Genomic DNA, 17,994 nt, shown 5'->3' with positions numbered 1-17,994 from the left:
TATGGAACCTTAGGCCTTGAGCAAAGTAGTTTTGATGGTGGCCATGGTTATGATGTTGGTTTATCGTTTGCTCAAGTAACCTAAGTAAGGACCGGTTCATGGAGCGACAACCCAAGAAGTAACGTACCAACCACGAGGCTGATAGGGGTAAGGCGTGACATACTGATTAGAGTCTGTCCAGTGTGTGTTGGGTCAGCATAAAAAGGGGCTTCTAGGTAGGAGCTTAGCTTGCGTAAAGCCTGACGGTGAAACCTAGTGGGCAGACACATACTAGATTAGTCTCTGGTTAGTGGAAAGTGTCATACAATGATTCTTGGTGGCACACAACTGGCGTGTGTTAAGTGTTTCGATAACACGGCAACATGGAATTCACTAACTCTTGGGGAAAGCTGGACAACTTCTGCAAAGTGTAAAACTGTTATAACAGCCGTGCTCACGAATATGAGAGACTTGGATCCTCACATGATTAGATGGGATGGTTTTGGTCCTGGTACAAAGAGTGCCAGATGGTGTGGTTTTCGTCATAGTACAGGGAGTACTGGACGGTTGTAGTATGCAGGGTGGGGAACCTTGTATGCTAGATGATGGATTGTTTGGGTTACATTCATTTAATACTTGTTTAATGCTTTTGAGTCCAAATGTGTTTTCATTACTCGCATTTACGCAAATATTACCTTGTGTCAGCCTATTCTTGATATAAGCCTGCATGTCATTATTTTCCCACACTTGCTGAGTACTTTATGTGCTCACCCTTGCTTTCTCCTACAAAAACATATGCTACTCAGTGGAAGACTTTAAGGATTTCCAAGATGATGACCTGGTGTTCTAAGGAGCGTGTCTTCCAGTCGGTGCCTGTGGAGTATTGGTCGCCAATATTTTCGTTCCGCTGCTGTCGTTTAGATGTTGTCATTTAGGTTAATTTTGATGTTGCTTAGGTGAAGTCTTTTATTATAAGAAGTGAACATTTAATTAAATAAAGTATTACTTTTGTTACTTCACCTATGACGTCCTTGTGTGTGTTAAACTTCCTAGGCACATATAAGCCACACTTGGTTTTGGCTGTTAAAACCAGGTGTGACAGAGGTGGTATCAGAGCCATACTGACTGTAGGATCGCAAGCCTAGCTAGAATGGTCGTCCTAAGGAATTACCTAGTCGTCTAATCCCATCCATGCCTTTCCATAGTTCTCAAACTTGTCTCTTGCTATCCATAAGACTATTTCTTATATCCTATCTCTTCCTTTTTAGATGGTTCGCCAGCTACTTACTGCCCGTAAGTCAACCAGACGACGTCCACCCATTCTACCACGTGTGCCAACTGAAGAGGAGATTGATGACCCCACCTTCCGGAATATGGATCCCGTTCCTGACGTTTATGAAAGTGATGGCCTTCATGCAGGACACCTTCCGCACCTTCTTTGGGGGATACTTTCTGGACTTGGACATACTCAGAAGCCAGTATACAGGGGAGTGAAGAGACAATACCCTGGATATGTGGAATGGAAGGTTGAAGTCACTATTTATGATTACGAGCGAAGTCAAGATGAGGGTATGGAAGTTCGAAGAGTGGTGGGCATTCACTCAGCAATGGTCCCAAGAGCAACCTTCACCGCTGGTGTTCAAGATGCAGCTCGTCAAGCGATATCCCGTGTTCATGATCAATACAATAGCAAGATGGACAACTCTCCTTATGCATACTGTCCCCGCAGAACTCGTGGAAGTAACGAACCGTTCATAAAGAGCTCCTTTGGAGAAAACCCCAAGCTACGAGAGCAAGTTGCCCTTACTATGGCCTTGGAGGATGAGCTCAACTGTGCTTTATGGGAGTTGGGAGAAGTTCGCCAACACCTTGCCTTCGTCTCCGCTTCTCTTGAGGATGAACAAGATGCCAACCTAGAAGGATCTGAAGATGACGAAGAAGACTTGTCTATCCACTCGCCCCCGTGCAAGAGGATCTGCTTCAACACCCTCGCCACCTTTGAGGATGGATCAGTTGATTCATCCCCCTCAGGGTCTCGCACTAGAGAGGAGTCCCAGTAGTGTGATCTTTACATAGGTAGTCTTATCTTTGTTAGAACCTAGCGTCGATGTAATCGTTAAGAGTAATAATAATGTTAGTGTGAGCTTTGTTATGGTGCTAAGTGTGCAAGTTGGAGTTTTTGCTTGAGTGCTGATGTGAGCTGTTGAATGCTTTGGCACCTTGTCCACAGACGCATCTTTATTTCTATATAATATAATATAGAAGGGTTTCTCTAGTTAAACTATTCCAGACTTGCTCATCTACTTCTGTTCCCTTCTTCAACCCTAACCAGATGGTTAACACAAGGAGGAGCATTAACACTCAAGAGGAGAACAACAACAACCAGAATCCACCCTCGCCCCCTCCATCAACCTTGGAGCAATAGATGGCTATGCAGACTTAAATCTTGCAAGCTTTAGCTCAAACTATGGTGCATATGCAACAACAACAGCCAAACCATGTTCCTCAACTGCATCAACCGTCAAGACTTGGAGAATTCAAACGAACTCAACCCCCAGTCTTCAATCATGTAGTGGAACCAATGGACGCAGATGATTGGCTGAAGGATATAGAGAGGAAGCTACATGTTGCTCAGTGCAACGATAGGGAGATGGTTCTCTATGCCTCACATCAACTCACTGGTCAAGCCCTAGACTGGTGGGAAGCATACTGCACTGCACATGAAAACCCTGCATCTATCACATGGATGGAGTTTAAATTTAGTTTCCGCACCCATCACCTGTCCTCTGGAGATGTTCGTCTGAAGAAGGAGTTCATGAACTTGAAGCAAGGACCAATGACTGTGAGGGAGTACCTAACCAAGTTTACTCAGCTGTCCAGATATGCACCCAATGAAGTGGGCACAGAGGAGAAGAAACATGAACATTTTCTGGAAGGCCTGAATGACGCCATAGAATATGCATTGCTTCCCCAAGAGTTTCCCCATTTCCAAGCATTGGTAAACAAAGCCCTAATGATTGAGCACAAGCGCTGCTAGCTGGAGGAGAAGAAGAGGAAGATGTCATTCCAGGAACAAGGAAGCAACGCACGATCCCGTGGAGCAACACAGATGTCTCCGCAAGGCCTTATGTTTCATTCCAACGTTTAGTACTAGACTCAGTCGCAAACCCCCGTTTAGCGCTCCAACTATCAGACGCCCCGATCAACCCCACCAGCTACCCCTCAAACCAAGGACAGTCCAGCAACTCCAGGCCCGAACAAATGATGTTTCTATTGTGAAGAGGAAGGGCACTATGTGAATAAATGCCCTAAAAAGATGCAGGATCTGGCCCGAACCAACAACACACCAAGGACAACTCCAGTTCCAGCCCAATCACGCAATGGAAGTCAGAACCCCAGTCAGAATAATCGTGGACAACAGAACTATGTTCATGGGAAAGTCAACCATGTCACAGCAGAAGAGGCTATTGATGCTCAAGATGTGGTGTACGGTATGTTCCTCGTTAACTCCCGACCTGCATCTGTTTTGTTTGATTCTGGAGCTTCGCATTCTTTTATGACCATTCAGTATGTTGCAAAACATGGATTGCCTATGGTTATGATGAAGAATAATATGTTTATTAGCTCGCCTGGAGGGAATTTGAAGGCAAAATATATATGTCTTAGGATGAGGCTTAGCATAAGGGGGGTAGAATTCCCCGTGAATCTTATAGTCTTGGAAACCAATGGCATAGATGTAATCCTTGGAATGGATTGGTTAGCCAAGTTCAACGGAATTATAGAATGTGCCAGAAGGGCAGTTCACCTAACCAATAGAGAAGGTATCAAGGTTGAGTTCGTAGCCACTGTACCAGCAGCAGAGGATCGGTCTCTCAATTCGCTTGAAGGAACAACCATTGAGCAGATCAAGATAGTTTGTGAGTTTCCCGATGTCTTCCCCAACGAATTGCCAGGTATGCCATCTGATCGAGAAGTCGAGTTTGTCATTGAGTTGGTACCTGGTACGACCCCTATAGCAAAAAGGCCATATAGGATGTCGGCTAACGACCTAGTCGAGTTAAAGAAGCAAATTCAAGAGCAGTTAAGCAAAGGTTTTATTAGACCAAGTGCATCACCTTGGGGAGCCCCAGTTCTTTTCGTGGATAAGAAGGATGGTAGCCGAAGAATGTGTGTAGATTACAGAGCACTTAATGAGGTAACCATTAAGAACAAGTACCCGTTGCCCCGAATTGAGGATTTGTTTGATCAGATGAGAGGAGCCCGAGTGTTCTCCAAGATTGATCTAAGACCAGGATACTATCAGATGAAGATTCGACCGTCAGATGTACCAAATACTGCTTTTAGTACCCGATATGGGCTATACGTGTATACTGTTATGTTATTTGGATTAACCAATGCCCCAGCCTATTTCATGAATCTCATGAACAAGGTATTCATGGATTATTTGGACAAGTTTGTGGTGGTGTTCATTGATGATATTCTAATTTTCTCTAGAAGCAAAGAAGAACACGAAGGACATTTGAGAATTGTGCTACGGACACTCAGAGAACATCAGCTGTATGCCAAGCTTAGCAAGTGTGATTTTTGGTTAGACCAAGTCGCGTTCCTTGGCCATATCTTAACCGCTGGAGGTGTAGCGGTAGATCCCAGTAAAGTAAAGGATGTATTGAATTGGTTACCACCGACCAACGTGTCAGAAATCAGGAGTTTTCTTGGATTAGCAGGGTACTATCGCTGCTTTATAGAAGGGTTCTCTAGGATAGCTCGACCTCTTACCTCTTTGCTTCAGAAGAATGTGATGTTTAAATGGAGTCCTGCTTGTTAGGCAAGTTTTGAAGAATTGAACAAGAGATTGACTATGGCCCCAGTACTAGTTTTACCTAATATTAGCAAGAATTTTGACATCTACTGTGATGCTTCGCGACAAGGACTTGGATGTGTTCTTATGCAAGAAGGTCGAGTCGTGGCCTATGCGTCAAGACAATTAAGGAAGAATGAGGAGCACTACCCTACACATGATTTAGAATTAGCAGCTGTGGTTCATGCCTTGAAGATTTGGAGGCATTACCTCATTGGAAAACGATGTGAAATATACACGGATCATAAGAGTTTGAAGTATATTTTCACTCAACCAGATCTAAACCTTCGTCAGCGCAGATGGTTGGAGTTAGTTAACGATTACGATGTGGGGATTCACTATCACCCAGGAAAAGCAAATGTTGTGACCGACGCCTTGAGACGGAAAGGTTACAGCAATTCGATGATGGTTCAAGATAGTCAACCTGGGTTATGGAAAGAGTTTGAAAAGCTCAACCTTGGATTTGTGGCAGACATGGAAACAACCACCATGGAATTAGATTGTACCCTTGAACAAGAAATTCGGAAAAGTCAACTAGAGGACGAGAAGCTCAAAGAAATTAGACAGCTTATTAAGGAGGATAGAGCTCCAGGTTTCATGGAGGACAGTCAAGGTACAATATGGTTCAAAAAGAGAGTTTGCGTACCTAACCGAGAGGATATTAAAAAGATGATTCTGAGAGAAGCTCACGAATCAGCATATTTCATTCATCCTGGGAGTACCAAGATGTATCATGATCTTAAGGATCGTTACTGGTGGTATGGAATGAAAAGAGAAGTTGCAGAATACGTAGCTCTATGTGATACCTGTCAAAAAGTCAAAGCAGAACATCAGAGACCAGCAGGTTTATTGCAACCCTTGAAGATACCTGAGTGGAAATGGGAAGAGATTGGTATGGATTTCATTGTTGGATTGCCCCGTACCCAGAATGGATATGATTCTATTTGGGTGGTAATTGATCGTTTGACAAAGGTCGCCCATTTTATTCCAGTAAAGACTACATATAGTGGAGCTAAACTAGCAGAGTTGTATATGTCAAGAATAGTATGTTTGCATGGAGTACCAAAGAAGATTGTTTCGGATAGAGGAACTTAGTTTATCTCTAAGTTTTGGCAGAAGCTACATGAGTCTATGGACACAAAGTTGAATTTTAGTTCTGCCTATCATCCTCAAACAGATGGTCAAACAGAAAGGATAAATCAAATATTGGAAGTTATGCTGAGAGCGTGTGCTCTGAAGTATGGAAAGAGTTGGGATAAAAGTTTGCCTTATGCCGAGTTCTCGTATAACAACAGCTATCAGACAAGCCTCCAAATGTCTCCGTTTGAAGCCTTGTATGGAAGGAAATGTAGAACACCGCTGTTCTGGAATGAGACGGCAGAAAAACAAGTCCAGGTGATTCGAGAAAATCTGAGGATTGCACAATCCAGACAGAAAAGTTATGCTGATAATAGGTGAAGAGAATTGGTTTTCGAAATTGGAGATTTCGTCTACCTTAAGGTTTCGCCTATAAGGGGTCTTCGTAGATTTAAGGTTAAATGAAAGTTATCACCAAGATTCATTGGACCCTTTAAGATATTGGATAAGAGGGGAGAGGTGGCTTATCAGTTGGAATTACCGCCTCAGCTATCAGATGTGCACGATGTTTTCCATGTTTCTCAGTTGAAGAAGTGTCTTCGAGTACCGGAAGAACAATTACCCATGGAGGAACCGGATGTTCAAGAAGATCTCTCCTATGTAGAATATCCTGAGAAGATTCTTGAGAGATCAGAAAGAGTAACCAGAACCAAGGTAATACCAATGTGCAAAGTGCAATGGAGCCACCACTCGGAAGATGAAGCAACTTGGGAAAGGGAAGAAGATCTGAAAGCGGAGTTTCCTCATCTCTTCTCTGCTCCAGGTGAATCTCGAGGGCGAGATTCATTCCAAGGGGGGTAGGTTTGCTAAAGTTTCCTAAAGTTTAAAATGAGTTTAAATAATTTAAAAGAGAGAAAATCCTATTTTTAAGAAAGAATGTAGAATTGACATAGGATATAAATGATTATTTTGCATTCATGCTGAATTAGGCAAATAGGATTTTTATTTGGTTTTTGATGAAATTTATTTGAAGAGTTTTTGCCTTGATTTTGAATTTGAAGTTGAATTTGAATTTAGAGAGAAAAGAAAAAGATTAAAATCTTTCGCGGGTTGCTTTTCCTTTTTCCCGGCCCGGCTCCTCTTCGGCCTCAGCCCAGTAGCCGCCCTGGCCTCCTCTCCCACCTGGGTCGCATTCCTGCCTCGGCCCATTCGCGTGCGCCAGCCCACGCGCCGAAGACGCCGCGCCGAGCCGCCCTCACCTGAGCCGCCGACATGCAGGCCCCGCATGTCAGGCCCTTCTTCCTCCTTCGGTCGGATTCCGACTCGAACACAAACACGCGCCGGCCGTCGCCTCCCGATTCGAATCTGAGCCATCCCGAGCCCTAGAGCATCTAGATTTTCGCCAAATCAAAGCCCGGGATCTCCTCTATCTCTAACCGGCCTTATCCCTAAAGATTTCACGTTTAAACGAGGAAACCGAGCTCGGATTTAGCCCCTCCGCCGCCGTGTCCGAGTCGAACGCGTTGTGCCAACGCCCTGGATGTCCTGAGCCGCCTATATAAGTAGAACCCCCTCCCCGAACTCATCTCATCCGAAAATTGCTGAGACCCAAGCCCTAGTCGTCGAGTTCAAAGCTTGCCGAGACGCCATTGCTGCCGCTTCAACCGAGCTCGCCGCCGTGCCGTTCCAGAGCAACACAGAGCAGCCGAGGCCACCATCACGCGCGCCTACCCCTACTGAAGCTTTCCCCGCCATCGCCTTGGTCCCTGCGCCGTTGGAGAGCCCTTCCTGACGAGATCCTGAGGCCTCCGCCGCCCCTTCCGTCGCCGCCCGCCTTCCCGTGCCGCGCCGCTTCCGGTAAGCCTCAAAACGGACTCCCCGCGCTTCCCCGAACCTTTTCCGCCGCTCGTCGTCGATGATTGAAGTCGGCGACGACCTTTTTCCCCTGCTCCGGTGAGTCACCGCCGTGCCCGAGCTCGGCTCCGCCGAGAACCACCCTGCCGACCGTCCCATTTAAGCTTAGCCGTCGGATTCGAAACCCACGGCCCAGATTAGATCCATCTATACCCCTTTCGCTAACCAACCCGAGGCTGCCACGTGTTGCCACTTAACCCAGTCAGCCGCCATGCCATGTCATCCAGCCCCCTCAGCCACCACCTAGCCCTCTCTGCTGATGTGTCGCCCTGTCACCATGCCACGTCAGCCAGAGCAGCCCAGTGAGTAATTCAAGCCTTTTTCAGTATAAAAATAAATATGATAATTCCTTTAATTGGTAATTTTGCAATTTAGCCCCTGAAATTTTCTGAAATAACAAAAAGAGCCCTGTCTTTTTTGCAGTTAGGTCCATATACTTTTTTATAATTACATTTAGGTCCCTCTATTTTTACAAAAAGGTCCCTGAACTTTCTGTTTAATTCAATATAAGCCATTTCCTTTTTCCAGATTTAACCCTAGACTTGTTTTAGCCCTAACGTTTTCATCGTAGCTCTGATTTAAGCGATTCTTGCGCCGATGGATTCGTTTTTCAGTGCTCTTTCTTTTTAACCAGTTTTTATCTCGTTGTTCTTTTGTTTTGTGCTATGTTCTTAGTGTATCTTGTTTGTTTGTTTGTCAGTTATTGTGCGATTAGCCGACAACGTCCCGAATCAATTTGAGGAACATCAAGACCAGGAGCAAGAATACACTGAGCAGCAGCAAGGAGAAGGCAAGTGTCCTTGATCATATTGAACCTATGTTTTAAATGTTTTGTTTTACAAAATTGCATGCAATGTCTGTCAACATGATGGGTAAATCTATGTTAGGGTTTTCCCTAGATTTTCGCTTATCATCCCTTGGAACCTAGATGGTTTATGGTTAGGTGTCTTGTATGAGTAGATTGTTTAGCCATGCTTTTGGGATGTTGAAAAGTGTCATAATCTTGACTAATGAACATATGCAATAATGATGGTTAATATGTTGATGGTCTAGCAACATGGAACCTTAGGCCTTGAGCAAAGTAGTTCTGATGGTGGTCATGGTTATGATATTGGTTTAGCGTTTGCTCAAGTAACCTAAGTAAGGACCGGTTCGTGGAGCGACAACCCAAGAAGTAACATACCAACCACGAGGCTGATATGGGTAAGGCATGATATACTGATTAGAGTCTGTCCAGTGTGTGTTGGGTCAGCATAAAAAGGGGCTTCTGGGTAGGAGCTTAGCTTGCGTAAAGCCTGGCGGTGAAATCTTGTGGGCAGACACATACTGGATTAGTCTCTGGTTAGTGGAAAGTGTCATACAGTGATTCTTGGCGGCACACAACTGGCGTGTGTTAAGTGTTTCGCGAACACGGTAACATTGAATTCACTGACTCGTGGGGAAAGCTGGACATCCTCTGCAGAGTGTAAAACTGTTATAACAGCCGTGCTCACAGATATGAGAGACTTGGATTCTCACATGATTAGATGGGATGGTTTTGGTCCTGGTACAAGGACTTCCAGATGGTGTGGTTTTGATCATAGTACAGGGAGTACTGGACGGTTGTAGTATGCAGGGAGGGGAACCTTGTATGCTAGATGATGGATTGTTTGGGTTACATTCATTTAATACTTGTTTAATGCTTTTGAGTCCAAATGTGTTTTCATTACTCGCATTTACGCAAATATTACCTTGTGTCAGCCTATTCTTGATATAAGCCTGCATGTCATTATTTTTCCACACTTGCTGAGTACTTTATGTGCTCACCCTTGCTTTCTCCTACAAAAACATATGCTGCTCAGTGGAAGACTTTGAGGATTTCCAAGACGACGACCTGGTGTTCTAAGGAGCATGTCTTCCAGTCGGTGCATGTGGAGTATTGGTCGCCAATGTTTTCATCCCGCTGCCGTCGTTTAGATACTATCGTTTAGGTTAATTTTGAGGTTGCTTAGGTGAAGTCTTTTATTGTAAGAAGTGAACGTTTAATTAAATAAAGTATTGCTTTTGTTACTTCACCTATGACGTCCTTATGCGTGTTAAACTTTCTGGGCACACATAAGATGCACTGGTAGTGGTGATGTCCAGGCTACTCCGGGCTAAACATCAACCACGAGCGGAGGTCTTGCGTGCAATGCCAATCAACAGAGAAGCAATGAGCCTCACCCTAAACCAGCCAGGGGTGACTAGACTACTCACAATCGATTGTTGACCCTAGGCGGAGACCCTACGAGTGGCACCATTTCACAATGGACTTGCATTTATATAAATCTTTCCTGTGTTCATGTGGTGAGTAGGCTCTGATTGCTTGTTATTTCTAGTGGGAACCAAGGCTTTTCATGCCACTCGCTAGCTAGGTTCGTGGTGCCTAGGACAACCCTTAGCATGACAAGCCCTTCGTCAACAACAAGCGCTCAACCCAAATTAGGACTTGTGGTCTCATAGTCGTTATCCCTTCGCTGCTACTAACCCTGACACTATACAAGTGGTAGTTTTCATTCCTTCCCAACCGATTTGGTACTCACCATATGAGCAAACAAGAAAAATAAACTAGCAGCATAAAAAGGAATCCTAAACCTGTTTCTAGCCCTCGACTGTTTGGTCGGTAGAAAAGCTGCTGACCAGGCGGACTAACCTCCGAATCGGAAAAACTTACAAGCTGACGGAAGACCATTCTTGTCTGGGAGATCCTGCAAAACAGAGTTTCTGGTCTTTGAATCAAAAAACTTACGAGCTGAGGGTAGTCCATTCTTTTTCTGGAGATCCTGCAAAATAGAGAAAAATAGGCTCATGCTCAACCTGACTTACACATAGAACTTGTGCATTAGGTATATGTTCCATGAATTGTGCAATTTACGGCCGTCCTCCATAGCCAGTTAGACAACACAAGGTGGGGTAACTTCAACAATTGTGTAGGGCCCTTCCCACTTGACAGAGAGCTTGTTTTGACATGCCTTATTCTAGATTTTCCTTAGGACGAGGTCACCAACAACTATGGTCCACTCCTGCACCTTGCAGTCATGGTAGTGCCTAAGGTTCTGTTGGTATCGGGCTGCACGAAATAGAGTGCGACCACGTAACTCTTTGATCATGTTTATGTCATCCTTCCGTCGAGCCACCTGGTCATCGTTCGAGTAGCTGTTTACTTGAGGAGACTAGAGGGTGATCTCGGAGGGGAGCATTGCTTCGGCGCCAAAGACCAGAAGAATGGAGTTTCAGCCATGGCTCTGTTGGGGGTCGTTCACAACGACCAGAGTATTGTGGGGAGTTCGTCCACCCAGCGTCTCGAATAGCTCTATAGCAATCAATGACTTAGGTTTAGACGCCTTGCATATCATCCCATTTGCCCTTTTGACCTATCCACTCTGGGGGTGCGCCTCTGACGTGTAATATACTTTGGTCCCAATCTCTTCATAATAGTCTCTAAAAGCACTACTAGTGAATTGAGTCCTGTTGTCCGTAATTATACTATTTGGACTGCAAACCACACTACCAGCCCTTGTATGAACTTGATTGCAAACCGCACTTCCTCATGGGCTTGGCTTCGATTCACTTAGTGAATTTGTTGACTACCACGAACAGAAATTCCAAACTGTCAAGGGCCTTAGGGAATGGTTCCACAATATCAAGCCCCCAAACAGTGAAAGGCCAAGAGAGCGGTATGGTTTGCAGTGCTTGGTAGGTTGGTCTGTCGGCCATGGTACTAACACGGCTCATAATGTTTCAGCAGCTCACAAGCATCCTAGAGGGCTGTGGGCCAATAGAATCCTTGTTGGAACATTTTTCCGATTAGAGTGCGGTATGAAGCATGGTACCACATATGCCTCCGTGGACGCACTTCAGTAAAAGGCGTTGCTCCCCTTGCGGTAGAGGCATCCCTCTACTAGGGAGTATCTGTAGGCTTGCCATGTGACCTTTTCTGCTGATGCATCATCGTCAATGATCGCTTGATTCTAAAGGCATGCCAAGATTTGATCGATCAAAATCGTGATTGAATCAAGCTGGGTGACCACATGGTGGTCACCTAAGGACAACACCAAAGGAGGTATTGACTCCAAAGGTCTTACCTCAGGTGCTCCATTTCGAAGTGGAGCATCCCCTTCATGTTAGCCCGAGATAATGGTGGATGTCCGTGCACGAGAAGACGCTATATGGGCCAGCTCATCGGTGAGGAAGTTGTCCTTGCAGAGGACATGCTTAACCTCAAAACCAATAAAGTGTTGCTCCAACCTTCTCACTTCAGCGAGGTATGCTACCATTGTTGGGTCAGAGCATTGGAACTCCTTTTACACTTTGTTTATGACTAGTAGCGAGTCCCCTTTCACTAGGAGGTATTTTATACCAAGAGCGGAGGCTGCCCTCATTCCTGAAAAGATACCCTCGTATTTTGCAACATTGTTAGTGGCATGAAAACATAATTGAATGACGTACCTGAGGGTGTCACCGGTAGGTGAGGTCAAGACCACTCCATCCTCTGCTCCCTTTAGTGTGAATGACCTCTTGAAGTGCTTGGTCCAGTGCTCTTCCACCTCTGGTTGTTGTTCCTGCTCAGGCTCAAAGGATGACCACTCGGCCACAAAATCGACCAACGCCTAGGACACGATAGCTGTTCAGTGGACGAATATAATATCGAACTCCCTAAGCTCTACTGCCCACTTCATTGTTCTTCCTGTTGCATCCCTACTATGGAGGATTTTCCTAATTGGGAGCGAGGAGATTACCTTGATTTTGTAGGCCAGGAAGTAGTGACTGAGCTTGTAAGAGACCAACAATATGGTGTACAACAGCTTCTGTGCCTATGGGTACCGAGCCTTCGTGTAGTGTAGGACTTCATTGACGTAGTACACTAGTCGCTGAAGACCTTCACGCTCGACGATTAGGACCATGCTTGCGACCTATGGGGTAGCTGCAAACTAGAGCAGGAGCTCCTCGTTTGGTTGGGGAGTGGTTAGTACAGGCGGGGAAGAGATGTACCTTTTGAGATCTTTGAAGGCCGTCTCCACTTCTAGCGTCCATAGGAAGTGGTCACTTTTCTTCAGGAGCTTGAAAAGGGGCAGCCCCTTCTCTCCCATCCTTAAGATGAACCTACTCAAAGCTACCACACACCTAGTTAGTTTCTGGACCTCCTTTAACCTGGTTAGGGACCCCATCTGGTCGATGGCTCTGATCTTGTCAGGGTTTTCTTCTATTCTCCGACTAGACATAAGGAAACCGAGCAAGTTCCCTGATGGGACTCTGAACATGCACTTCTCCAGTTTTATCTTCATGTAGTACTTTTGAAGGTTGTCAAATGTTTCCTATAAGTCCACGACCAGGTCGTCCTTGGTCCTGCTTTTCACGACCACATTATTAACATACGCCTTGACATTTCTACTGAGTTGTGGTTGAAGGATGAGCTGAATGCATCGTTAGTAAGTGGCACAAACATTTTTCAAACCAAAAGGCATTTTTCATAGCAATAGACTCCGAAGGGCATTACAAAAGCAATTTTCTCCTCATCTACCATATTCATGCTAATCTGATGGTACCCTGATTGGGCATCTAAGAAACTTAGTAGATCGCTACCAGCAGTCGAGTCCACAATCTAATCGATCTGGGGGCAGAGGGAACATATCCTTAGGGCACACCTTGTTGAGGTCGGTGAAGTCGACGCACATCCTCCACTTACCATTGGGTTTCTGGACCATGACTGTGTTAGATAGCCACTCCAGATACTGCACCTATCGGATGAAGCTTGCTTCCAGAAGTTTGTTGATCTCCTCACGAAGTGCTTTCTTTCGGTCGGGTGCGAACTAACGCACCTTTTGCTTTACTGGTTACACGTCATGTCACACTGATAATTTATACTCAATTACGTCCCTATAGACTCCGGAAATATCAGATGGTTTCCAAGAAAAGACATTGGTATTTGCCCAAAGGAAAGTGATGAGCATGAGTTCCTATTTGGGATCCAGACTGGCCCCTATCTGGACCGTACTGGATGGGTCATCGTCATCTAGGCAAGCTTCCTTGAGCCGATCATCAGGATTGACGACAACGTGGATCTTCACAGGACGACCACTGGGTCAAGTGTTCTTGGGCTGTGACTCGGGAGTCAGCTCGACTATGTCGAGCTTCCTCTTGTTGTAGTGCAGGGCCGTCTTTAGACTGCACAAAGTAGTGATGGCTCCTTTGGGACTAGGGATCTTGATCGCCTAGTATGCATAGTGGGCAACGACCATAAACTAGGCCATCATTGGTCACCCTTGGATCACTTTGTAAGCAGTCCCAAAGTTTGCCACATCGAATAGGACCTTATCGATCCTGAAGTTGTTCGGCGAACCGAAGGTGACGAGCAGCTCGATCTGCCCTAACAGTTTGGCTGAGGAGCTGGGGGTGATCCTGAAAAAGGGAGGAGATGGTTACAATGCACTCCTCAAAATTTGCAGGGCATCCAACCCATCAGCAAGGAGGAGGTTGATGGAGCTCCCTCCATCGACTAGTACGCGCCTCATTCAGATGTTGTGCACTGTGGGCTTGACCACGATGGGGTAGCATCTAGGGCGCTTGAGGTATGTAGGGTGGTCCTCCTGGCTGAAGGTGAGAGGTACGTTCGACCACTTCATACGTGGACTTGGACCCGACATGGTTGTGCATACCTCGTGGACCACCGATTTGTACTCCATATTAGAGGAATACATCATGGAACCCCTAAAGATATGGTGGATGATGTGCTCGGGTTGCTAGAAACCCAAAGCCGGCTGGTCGGATTGGCACCATCCTGACCATAATCATCATGCCTAGGTTTGTAACCCCAACCTTCTTGTCGATGATGCCTCAGACGACCTTGCATTTGGTTAGGTCATATGCATCAGTACGATGGATCAAGCAGTAGCCTTTGCCCTTCATTTCGTCTTTCTTCTTAAACCATCAGCGCGGTTGGCCAACCTGCTCGACCTCCATGATGTTGGGCGGTCCAGCCTTGTGCTTGTTCTTCATCCTCTCCTTCCGGACAAGCCCCATTGGAAGAGGCGGGTTGGTTGGAGGTCAGCTGCGCATCATTCTTATCTAGCACTCTCGGGCCTCAGCGGACTGCATGCACTTGTCTGTGAGCTCGGAGAGCTTGATGGTGCTCCGAACTTCCTTGGTGGCTAGCCTTTTGACCACCTTCTAGTCTATGATCCCCATCTGGAACGCTATGACTACGAACTCACCTGTGATCTTTGGATTTGTATTCGACATTCAGTGAAATGCTAGATGTAGTCTCACAACGACTCGCCCTATCGCTGCTTGACCTGGTAGATTCCATCTTCAACCCCTGGTTGGGTGTAGGTTCCCTAGAAGTTAGTGATGAACTGGTCACATAAGTCTTCCCAGGAATGAACCCACCTGTGGGGGAGGTTCATGAGCCATGACCGCGGCGAACAGGTCAGGGTGGTCAAAAAATAGTTCAACATGACCTTCCTGTCACCTCCCGCGGCTTGCACCATGGTGGTGTAGATCTGTAGGAACTCCTCCAGGTTGGTCAAGCCGACATATTTTTTGGCTAGGACTGCCTAGAACTTGTCCGGCCAGCGCACCGCTCACAACCAAGCAGAGAAAGTGTTACACCCTATCCTATAATGGTCTGGCACTGGGTGGTCTCTACCAAGATGACGAGATCGCATATCCAGGGGTCTACCGATGAACTCTTCGGTACTACCACTGATGGGTGGCTAAGAAGTAATCGTGCAATTTGCAGGTTCTACATGGGGTCATGGCCTCATAGTCGAGCTACTGACTGCGGAGTTATGAGACATCATGAGGTGGGGTGGGGGGAGCCCTTAGCACACGTGTTCTGCATGCAGTGCGATGGCCTTGAAGATGACACAACCAAGGTCTCAACCTCGGATGGGCACTCCTCTGGGTTGTGTTGTAGTTGGTGGGGCAATATAGGACCACCTCCGTGCTTGGCACCGGGCTAGTTTCCCTCTTGGACTACGGCCTAGGGCTCACCTCCGGTGTCCGTGACATAGGCGTCTCTGTTGCTCCCGACTGCATGGGCCACCATGCAAACTTCACGTTTAGTCTTAGAATCTTCTGACTCCGTCTCAATATCCCATGCTTGGAGCACACTGGGCTCACCTAGGTTGCATCCCATGAAAAAAACCTCATGAAAACCGAGGTCCTCGTAATGGGACTCTATGGCTATCATGGATCTAGCCATGGGTAGCCCAACCATAGTCTTCAAATCTGAAGAAACACAAAAAAGACGCCCCTACCTGACCAATTGTCGGAGGATTATCCATGACAATGAATCCTGGATGTACCAGACGATGGGCACGTTGATATGCATTTCTTGGGGTTGGATCTAATGGACTCAAGAACACGATGATTTTATTCAGGTTTAGGCCTCTAGTGGGATAATAGTCCTACGTCCTGTGTATTTTTTTATGGATTAGATGAACTTGTTATAGAATATGTCCCATGTCTCCTCTCGGACTCCCCTCCTCCCTTTATATAGTAGGGAAAAAAGTAATATATATATATATATAAATAGACCGTGCCAAACGCTGTGACAGACCTACCCCTGATGAAGCTAAATACACCCAGTTCATCATGACATCGGATAGGCATACCCGCTCTGCTCTGGTCATCCTGCACATCCTATCCCATCATCGAATGCTGTCACACTCACCGGCGAGACCAACCTATAGCACTAAATGCTATAGGATGAGTCACTCCACCATTACACCTGCCCATGATCTCGCTTGCTGAAAGGGAGTGCTTGGGGAAGGAAAACAATTGAGTGGTTAGCACTAAATGCGTCCTGACAGGTTATGTGAATACCTCCCCTACGACCAGCAAGGGCTCATCGCAGGGTTTTCATCTGCGACCAGGGGGCTGGTCGCACAAGCCCTGACCCGGTCGCATGATGATTTCATGGTCTCTAAAATATCTACTACCGACTGACATTTAGCAGTATGGGGCCTGCTTTGTGGGGCACCCACTTATTTATTGCACCAACACCTAGCTTTATAGATGCCCCGGCTGATCACTGCCTTGCTTACACTCCCTCCACGGGCACCACCTTGCTTGCGCCCTCCGTGCTGTGCCCATTCTGCTCCGCCGCCGCCGCCCTTGGCCCTCTCACTCTGATGCTCGGGTCCCCACCGGGGCTAGGGCTGGGGGCCGTTCTGTACCCGGTATCCATTTCGGAGCTGGTTCGGGTTTAAGTAATTGGGTTCAGGTCGGGTGTGTTCTAGCAAAATCCGACTGGGGCACACTCATTACCACCCTGGACTGCCAGTTATTTTTGAATTGATAGTGAAGAGGGGGCGTGAATGACACTTTTTGTAGTAGTGAAAATTCCTCCCAACACGTGTCTACCCACTAAGTTTTCACCACTATGTGAATAATACCTCAACAATAGAAGCCCCTCTTGCGCCATACAGATGAAAGGAAATTACCATTCCGTTCACTGTTCCACCAACTAGTCTACACTATATTGGAAAAACACTAATTAGTTAGTCATGACGTACCCATAATTTGACTTGTGGTTGTACTGTAAAGCTTAGTACAATCACACCATGAACCGGTTCTCAACCAATTTGAGCAAGACTACCATCAACCTGCATTATGCAACCTACATCATCCTCGCTCAAATTTCTAGTCTATGTTGCTAAAACCATTATTACAATTTTATCTCAAGTTGCGTAATACCATTACCATATTTTATTGGACAATTATATTTACCAAAACCCCCAAAGTAAGGCTAAACAATAAACCCTTTTCATTGTACGAGGATGTTTTGGAAATTTTGGAACACTGGTGTTTGGTAAAAATCTATATATTTACATATATATATGTGTGTGTGTGTGTATATATATGCAGGAAGGAACAATCAAACAAAGTTAGAAATAAAAAAAGAGAGAAAATACTGTATAATAATATGCATGGATGTTCTTCTCTCAGCCCATACACACATATTTTCCAATGGCCCATAGGTCTCCTTACGCACGATCTCGGCGGCCCGTGTGCATCACCCAGCCCACGCGCCAGCTTCAAGCCGGCCCCCCTCCGGTCTTTCTTTTCTTCTTCTTAGGGTCACAGTCCCATGGGCCTCCTTCTTTTCCCCTCTCTCTCTAGTCAATGCCAGCTCTGGTCCAGCT

Source organism: Phragmites australis, chromosome 8, assembly GCF_958298935.1.
Source record: "Phragmites australis chromosome 8, lpPhrAust1.1, whole genome shotgun sequence".
NCBI lineage: Eukaryota > Viridiplantae > Streptophyta > Magnoliopsida > Poales > Poaceae > Phragmites > Phragmites australis.
Note: the sequence above shows the minus strand (reverse complement) of the source record.